Genomic DNA, 8,771 nt, shown 5'->3' with positions numbered 1-8,771 from the left:
CGCGGTGGTTCGGTGTGTTGGCTGGCGCGCGTGTCTCCAGTCACGTCCCGGGCAGGATGCGGCAGTGGGGAGAGTGTGTGTAAGCGGTGTGTGTCACTGCTTCTTCCTCAACAATGACCTGGAGGCAACCTGATCAAAAACAACGTGTAATTTCGCTGCCACCTTGTCTTCAGAGCGCACGTGCCAGGTTTATTTTATTTTACAATAATAAAATAATGACACTGAGGGTTCACCACAACTTCATTGGCTGGACTGTGTGTGACGTAACAAAGATGTAGCTCGAGGATGATGGGGGGGAATGCACAAGATGTTCTAATGAGGCTGTTGCACCATCAACAATCACCATGATGGACCTGGATGTATATTTAATTTGAGCTTAAATTTAAAACTTTGTATAATTCATTATATATTACAGGATGTAGTCGTGTGATGAGTGTAATGATTATACTAATGGGTGTTTTCCTGTGACTCATCTAACTTGAACTCTGGGTTTAAAGTGTGTCTGATGTTAAAACACGTGCTGTTTGGTGTGATTCAGCTCAGTGGAACATTAATATACAGTGTTTTATATTTTAATCATAAACACAGACAGACAGATACAGATCCAGCAATACAGGAATTACACAGTGGCCACAGGAGATAAAGACCTAACTTAGTAGATCCCTGATGTATGAAATATGTTGACTCACATAGATTAAACGCTCATGTAAATATGTTGTGGAAGTTTAATATCAGTGTTTAAGGACAGATGATGTCTTTAACCGCCTAGTGAGTCAGTGTGATTGAGATTCTGGGATGTATAAATACAAATTTGACCCTGCTTGAAAACATTGACCCTCCACAAAATGCTGCCTCCCGTTCTATGTTTTAGCTTTATGGAGAATATAATGTGATGGACAGCAGAAGCACGTGGTCCCTCCTGGAGAGATGGAGGTTTCTGAGATGATGGCATTGTTTGTTATAGCGTCACTCTGCCAGAGCAGCAGCACCATTACTGCCCCCTGCTGTCTGCTTTAAGTCATTACAACATCCAGCTCTGTTGCTTAACCCTTCGTGTAGCAGCAAGGCCTTTGTGTGACCTCTCTGAGGAATTTCCTCATTCTGTAAGAGCAGACTCGACTGACAAAAGACCCAGGAGTTGCGTATTAGTTGCAACACAGCATCTCCATTTGTGTCATTGTTTTCTGGATTCTGGTGATCAAACTCATGCAGTCCGACTATCAGGCTGCAGATATGCTGAAGGCTGCTTTTCTTACGTGAGGTTATGTGAGAATGTTCCTGTTGGGTTATTGACCACGAGGAAAACAAAGAAACTCTTTACAGATTGGATTGAACATCATGTTCTGAATAAACCGAGGTGCTGTATTGTCGGCTACTGGACTTGTTTCACTTGTCAGTCCAGTTGACTACGATACAGCACCGAGATCTACGGTGACCTGGATGACTGAGAACCTTTATCAACATCAAGTATTGAGTGTTTGTTTAATTCATACATTGCTATAAATTACAAAATAGCATCAAAAAAGGACAACAAATTAAAGGCGTCCCACAATAGTTCAGTGTATTTTCATGATATTTCAAACTAGAGCTACTGCGTGGTGGTTATATGCCTCTACTTTAAAGAAGCCAAAGCTCCTAAGAAGCTACAATATGGTACAAAATGATATGATTTTGACTTTCAAAATCCGATCAGCTCACCCTCGAGTCCATCTGTAGGTTTGTGCTAAATATGACAAAAATCCTTCAGTGCATTTTTGAAATATTGCCCTCAAAAGATTTTTTGAGCTTGACCTTTGACCGTCAATGATCAATTCATCACTGAGATTTGTGCCAAATTTGAAGAAACTCCCTGAAAATGCTCCTGAGATACTGCTTTCACAACACGCAGCGTCACAGTGACGTCCACCTCCAAAATGTAATCAGTTCAACCATGAGTCCAAGAAGAAATGAAGAAACTCCCCTCAGGCATTATTCAGATGTCGCGTTCACCAAACGTGAGGTTGCGGTGACCTTTGACCTTTGACCACCTAAATCACGTCAGTTCATCCTCGAGTCGACACGTGTGCAAAATCTGAAGAAAATTCCTCAAAGCGTTCTTGAGGCCCCGACCATCGCTGGCTGCTGGACAAAGATAAACTCCAGGTGGGAAGTGTGAAATCGCATTAGATTCCAGTCCGCTGTAATAATCGGAAATCAAAAGGGAAACGCTGGCTGTGTGTTTTGACTACTGATGCTTTTGATCGTGAATTGTTTGAGCAGGAGATTCAAGCAGATTAGCAGCTTCATCGTGCAAATAGATGCGCGCAGTCAGAAGGGAGCCGGAGGTGTGGAGAACAAAACAGCCTCACCTTCAGATGTGAGTCTGAAACAAAATCATTTATTTTGCATTTAATTGAGAACAAGTCACAACAGATAACTCCCACTTACACTTCTGTGGAAATATTTGGTTTTAAACAGGTGTTACTATTATAAAAAAAAACAACAACATTTTATCTCTTTTCTTTTGTTCACACACGCCAGATTGCAACTGACAGAGTTTATACCCACGTCTTCTAGATTATGTGTATCATTCCAATACATTAAACATTTTCTGTGCTATTATCAGTCAGCGGTGTGCCAATCCATTCAGTGACAGGACCAAGTTTCCTGTTGCTAATCTAAAAAAACTAAATGTACCAGCAGATGAATACAAAAACAGTGTCTGCATCACATTATGTACTGATCTAACACTCCGGCTTGTTGTTCTCCGTGATGTCATTAGCCTTCAGGCCTCCGGCTGCCGTCGCTGTTTTATTACGATGTGATCGTTTCACGTCGTGTGATGTCGTCTGCTTTCATACGACCTGTTTTCGTGTTAGCAATAAATCTGATGTTGTCTGAGGAGCTGTCAGGTGAGGTTGTCCAGGTTCAGTGGTGTTGGTCTGAACTGCCTCCTATTGGATTATTATACTGATAATCTTCAGGGTTTTAATCATGTAAAATACAGTGAAGACTTGATGTAAAATGTGGTGATGATGAACAGACCACATGAAATCAAAAGAGCCCTCTTGCCTTCCTGAACTACACATCTTTATGGTAAAGATAGATCAGCTATGATTATAATAAACTAGATTTTGAGAATCCATTTCTGCTCTCACACACTCACAGTATATATCCATCCGGCCCTTGGGGTGCGGCAGGCAGTGTGCTTAAGGGATCAGCGCTCCAACAACTCGTTTTCTCTTTCACACCTGCTCCACGTCACCTGAAAAGCTGCTGCGCTGACACTTACTGCCGCTGTCTGATCCCTGCTGTGCTGAGTTTGATGTATCCTGTCGGAGTGACGAGCACGGAGCCAAGATGCCAGATATCAACTCCAGAATGTGCAGGTGTGGGAATCGAAACAAGGTCGCTGTAGAAGACTTCAGAGAAAATATGATAATAAGAATAATTTACAATATAATGAATTCTAGTGGATGTTGCCACAAACAAACAATCCGGCATCCAAACAACTGAAAATAAAGAGTTTGAATAAGTTTCTGCCAAAAATTTAATTTCAGTTTTAGGTTGATTGAACTTCACAAAATCAACAAGTGGGTATAAAAGCAAACAAAACGTGGAACTAATAGTTATATTTACTTCCCATTTTCAAGATAAATTATTGTCCTAGTGTGTATTTTCTGCAGCTGGGAACCGCGTGGGATCATGGGAGTTGGCGTCCTTATTGGTAATCAGCCACCGCTGCTGATGAAGGTCTATGTTCGTGGACAAGTGAGTCTTTTCCATTTGTATTCAGGCTACTTTTAGTCACATTTGCCGACTTTCTGCTGCACTCGATGACTCACTTCCTGAAGTTACAACCACAGGCACCCAAAGGAAATCCACTGTAATCTAAAAATACAGATTTTCTCTGGGTTTCGGTAACTGTTGGAAAGATTTGAGAACATTTAAAAGACAACAAAAACAACAAAGGTGAACTTGTTTTCACACATTTTTAATGCAGAGATTAAACACATTACATCTTTTATATCCTCCGCTCTTCCAACCTTTCTGTGTTGCTCTTTTCTGTATAGTTTTGCTAAAAAGCCACTTGTTGGATTTGTTTTTATGAATTTCTGTCTATATTTCTGATAATTAGCAACTGCTGGCTCACTTCACGTGTTTCACCAGCAGTGGGCGCCGTCATACAGGCAGTCGAAGAACCTGAAGGCTCTTGATAACATTTCCACATGGTCCTGTATTCTAATTATTTTACCTGAGCTCCAGTTTCCTCTTCGATCAGATGAAGCGTTACCTGATGAAGGTTTCCATCCTGCTGTAGACTGAATATCTCACCCGACGCCTCACACTTACATCTCAAAGACGAATCCGTCACACTGAATCTTCCCATTCAGCTAAACCCAGCATGACTGATGATGATAGTGATTCATGATTATAGGATCCATTTAAATGGAAGAGGGTTTTTTTTATGCCATAGAATATTAATCATGTTTTAAACTTTAATGTCTTCGGTATATATTTACATATATATGTACAAGTAAGTCTCGGGCCTTCACCTCCTGACCCCTGCTGGTCCACAGCGGTTGCTCTCTGGCTCCCCAGGAGTCTTTCAGGTTTCTTCTAAGTGAATCGGAGCTGAAGAGAATCGACTTACTTTAAAGTTTTACTGAGAAAATCTATCTTTTATGTTTGTATTGAATCAAAGGCAGCAGAATTATCCGCTCAGGTCCCCAGGCCACCTCTCCCTTAAATGGCAGTCCCAGCTCACCGGTTTGAACAACATCTATCACCTGATGGGCCCTGACTTGAAAAATAATGAAGACTTCCCTAAAATGTGTTTAGGTGCTGCAGCGTGTGTGTGTGTGTGTGTGTGTGTGACTGTGGCAGTGTAAAGCGCTGCTGGAGACCGATGAAGTTTCATTAGATGTGTGTGAAATCATACTTCATCTCCAGTTGTTTAATGTCCTCGGTTTGCCTGCGGCGATGTGCTCCAAACTTTTTTTTTTTTTTTTTTCCTGAAAAACTTCTTCCTGTCTCCTCGCCGCGGAAACAATCGCCTCCGTCTCCATCGTCCTCCAGCAGCGCCTCTCTCAGCGGTCTCTGGAGCGTGTGCCAATTCAATCACCGCTCTCCCCCCCCCAGTGGAATAAAGAACCACTAGTTTGTCATGTTAGCCGGCCCTCTCACACCACCAGGGTCAGTTGCCAACACGTTGTTATTGCGCAGGGCATTGGGACCGAGGTGTGTCTGCTGTGGGTGATATCCCACCTGTCTCAGCCTGCCGCGTAATAGAGAGAAATCTAATCACCTCCCCACAGCCTCCTCCTCCTCCAGCCTCTGTTTAGAAATAGAACTGAGGCTGAGGAACAAGGCCACATCAATCATAAAACGGATTCTCCGGGGAGGGAGATCACTCTCACAACTCTGTCAGAACAACATCCAGCCCACTGATGTTACCTTACCTTACCTTCGAATGGACACATCCTGAGCCACGCACGCGTTAAACCCACAGCCCTGTCGGGTTTCTGCTTTTTTTTGCCCCCCCTTGCTAATATGTCCTTCTCTGTCTTTCAACATGAATCAAACGCTCTTATACCTCTTTCCCTTTCATCCTGCAGTCACTTCTCAGGTTCCTTTCCTTCCTACTCTCTCTCCCCTCCCCTCCAGCCCTCCCTCTCCTTCCTTTATTCCTGGCTTCCAGTTTCGCTCCATGCACACCTTCTGTCTACGATTGATAACATCCCTGATGGAGCTCCTTTATTAGCCACCCACGGGCAGATTAACCAGAGCAATAATACACCAATCAACAGCAATTATGCACTGATAAGCCCAGGGAGAGCTCTGCTGGGTGCGGGGAAGGATGTAGCAGTTGTAGAGTGATTGGGAGTGTTTTAGTACAGAATTAAAGGTCGTGTGTCTGTGCATACATATACGTGTGTTATACAAGTATATTTTAATTGAGTGTACTTTGTGTTGTGCCTGCAGTCCTAATCCCATCGTAGGGCATATTATTATGATCAGATGTGAAATCAGTCCCTGGTCCCCTGGTTCTTATCAGGTGTTAATTGAAGCCATGATCAGGCAGGCTCTGTTCTCATCTGCTGGAGTCTCGGAGTTATGATTTAAAGTGTGAGCACGAGTGCCGCAAACCAGCTGAACAAATGGAGGTTTAGAGCCGATATGCCGTGTCATCACTCTCCCGAGTGTACTAGTACGGGTGAAGACGCCCCCTTCTCCCTTCATTACAGCATATTAAAGCACTTAACAATGTGGGGCTCTCGTTAGTTTTTGGACTTTGCTGCCCAAACAGCAGCCTGGCATTGTTATAGAGCGGCTAAATGATGATGAAAACGAGTGGAAGGGTAGATATGAGTTTCCTGCCTGCAGGCATCCACACACCAGCCAAGTCTGATTTCAAGAACAGCTGTGTGGATTTAACCTCCCCCCCTCCCTCCAGTTTTTGCACACACAAACATGCATTCACACGCATGCAAGGACACATCCGTGCACATGCAGTGCGTGTAGGCTTGCACAGGCACAGAAACACACGAGCAGGGGCAACTCTTTAATGGTATACCAAAGACCCTGGAAGCTGTTTACTGCTGTGCAACTGGGAAGCCCACCAATCTTTCGGTTCCAGATTTGCTTTATACCAGAGGACCTGCCAGACTGTGCATCAGATTAGTTCCCACTCCCCCCCAACCGGCTTCAGAAACAATGATCCAACTGTCGTATCAAAGTGGACCTCTAATTATGCTCTGCTTATTTCATGTTGGCGTGAGAACAGCGCGGCAGAGCTCGATTAATTCTTGCAATTTCGGAGTCAAAAAGGCGCACAGTGTAATTCTGGGAAAATTGGCACTGAAAACACTCCCAGACACTGTCAGATCTTCCTTTTTTTTTTTTCTTTTCTCTTTTTTTTTTATTGCCACTGCGTGTCACTGAACATGTACGTCTCCTCTCCGGCAACCTTGAGGTGACTCAGCCTCATGACCTCCAAAAGTTAATCCTGGAGCTGGAAAATGAGGCGGACATTTACCATTTCTTTCGAGCATGAAATTAAATAAATTTCCTTTTGCTGTCCCAGCTCTAATTATTTCAGAGGATTTATGAGAGCGGTGGCTGGTGTTTATTTAAGGACGGTGTATACACTGTGTTGTACACTGCTGCAGGTCGCCTCACATTCTTTTGCATGTCGCCGGCGAAGCTTCTGTCTCCCAGTCCAGTGACCTTAACACCTGTGATTGATACGGGAGGGGGGGATGATGTGGCTGTGCAGGCATGCTCTGCCTGCAGTGTGTGTGCGTGTTTGTGTGCATGAAGGGGTAAGGTTAATTGAAGTTGTTAGAGTGAAAATGATTCCCTCGGGGTGGGGGGACGACATAGCAGGTGGAGGCGGGAGGTGGGTGGGATCAGCGGTGGGTGACGGAGAAAGCGAGGGATGAGACGGTGAGGTAAAGGCGAGGGGAACGGGTGGGGGGTCAAAGGGATTGCTCCTCGGCCCGGGGTGCACAGAGGCAGTGATACATGAGGACGCAGAGATGAAATGATTCATCTAAAGGTCAGGTGTGTCCGTCCTTCCTCTTGCTCCCAGCCCCTCTCTGATCTCTCCTCTTCCTCTGCTGGTTGTTCTCTGCAGCCTAAATGCTCACAAACGACCAGTTTTCCCCGCAGCATGTCCTCTTAATTCACACGATAACCTCTACTAAACCCATCTGCGCTGCCACTCCCTGTCTCGTGCATCCGTCTCTGTCTCCTCCTGTCTGTCTGTCCGTCCCCTCCTGTGGCCTTTCCCCTCTCCTCCCATACTAGCCTTCATTTCACAGATGACAGGTTGGCTGACTGTAATCCAACAGATGCTGGGGCGGGGAGGCCTGACCAACTGTTTTAACTCCAATCAGCTTTTATTGCTCTCCGGAGGAACCCCACACAACCCTCCTCTCCACCCCCCCGTCAGCCTGACATTTCAGAGAGCAGGGGGAGAAAATAGCACATGTGTATATGTATCGGCGTGTACACGTGTGGATATATGTGTGTGCGCTGATTAAGGCAGGGAGCTGATGGGGGGGGGGGGAAAGGGTGACAGTCATTACCCCCTGTGCCCGGCGTGGGGCCCAAACCGCTGGCTTCAATCAACTCAGACGCGTGTGTTCGTGCAGGCGAGCGTGTGTGTGCGTGACGGAGCGAGAGTCCGGCGTCAGCGGGGATGGAGATGTCGCTGGTAATGCATCTGCCACCGTCGCTCGTCCCCGACAGCCTCAGCCGCCCCTGCATCGCCCACGTCTGTCGCCTCCTTCCAGTTCTCCATCCATCTCTCTCCGTGTTCATCCCCACCGCCTCCGTTCTCCACCCTCAGCCCTCCCTCCATCCATCCCCTCCCCGCGGAGACAAAGACAAAAAAGCCACCGCAAGTTCCTACAGTGTGACTTTGAGGCGAGATGATGCTGTGTTGCTGTTTGTGTTGCTTGGGCGGTTTTCAATTTTTAACTGCTCCATAAATGTCTCCGTACGAATGGTTATTATCAGGAGTGGAGCTTGTTTACCACGTCACCTGAAGGAGCAAGGACACTGTTTTTGTCAGGTGCTTGAGGAGCTTTCAAAGAAAGAGTAGTCTGAATTCCAAACCATTATGCAAAGGCCACTTTATGCCATCATGCTGCTGCTCCTGCGACAACTATTAAGCAGTTACTTTAACTGATGCCAGGCGAAGTCATTTAGTTTAGATTTGCACCGTCTTGTAATTTAAGCTGCTCCTTTGTGGACTCTAAATGGGATTCCTTGCATGTTGTGAA

The sequence above is a fragment of the Acanthopagrus latus genome, chromosome 8 (assembly GCF_904848185.1).
Source record: "Acanthopagrus latus isolate v.2019 chromosome 8, fAcaLat1.1, whole genome shotgun sequence".
Taxonomy (NCBI): domain Eukaryota; kingdom Metazoa; phylum Chordata; class Actinopteri; order Spariformes; family Sparidae; genus Acanthopagrus; species Acanthopagrus latus.
The sequence above is the reverse complement of the archived record's forward strand: the minus strand, read 5'-3'. Positions refer to the sequence as shown.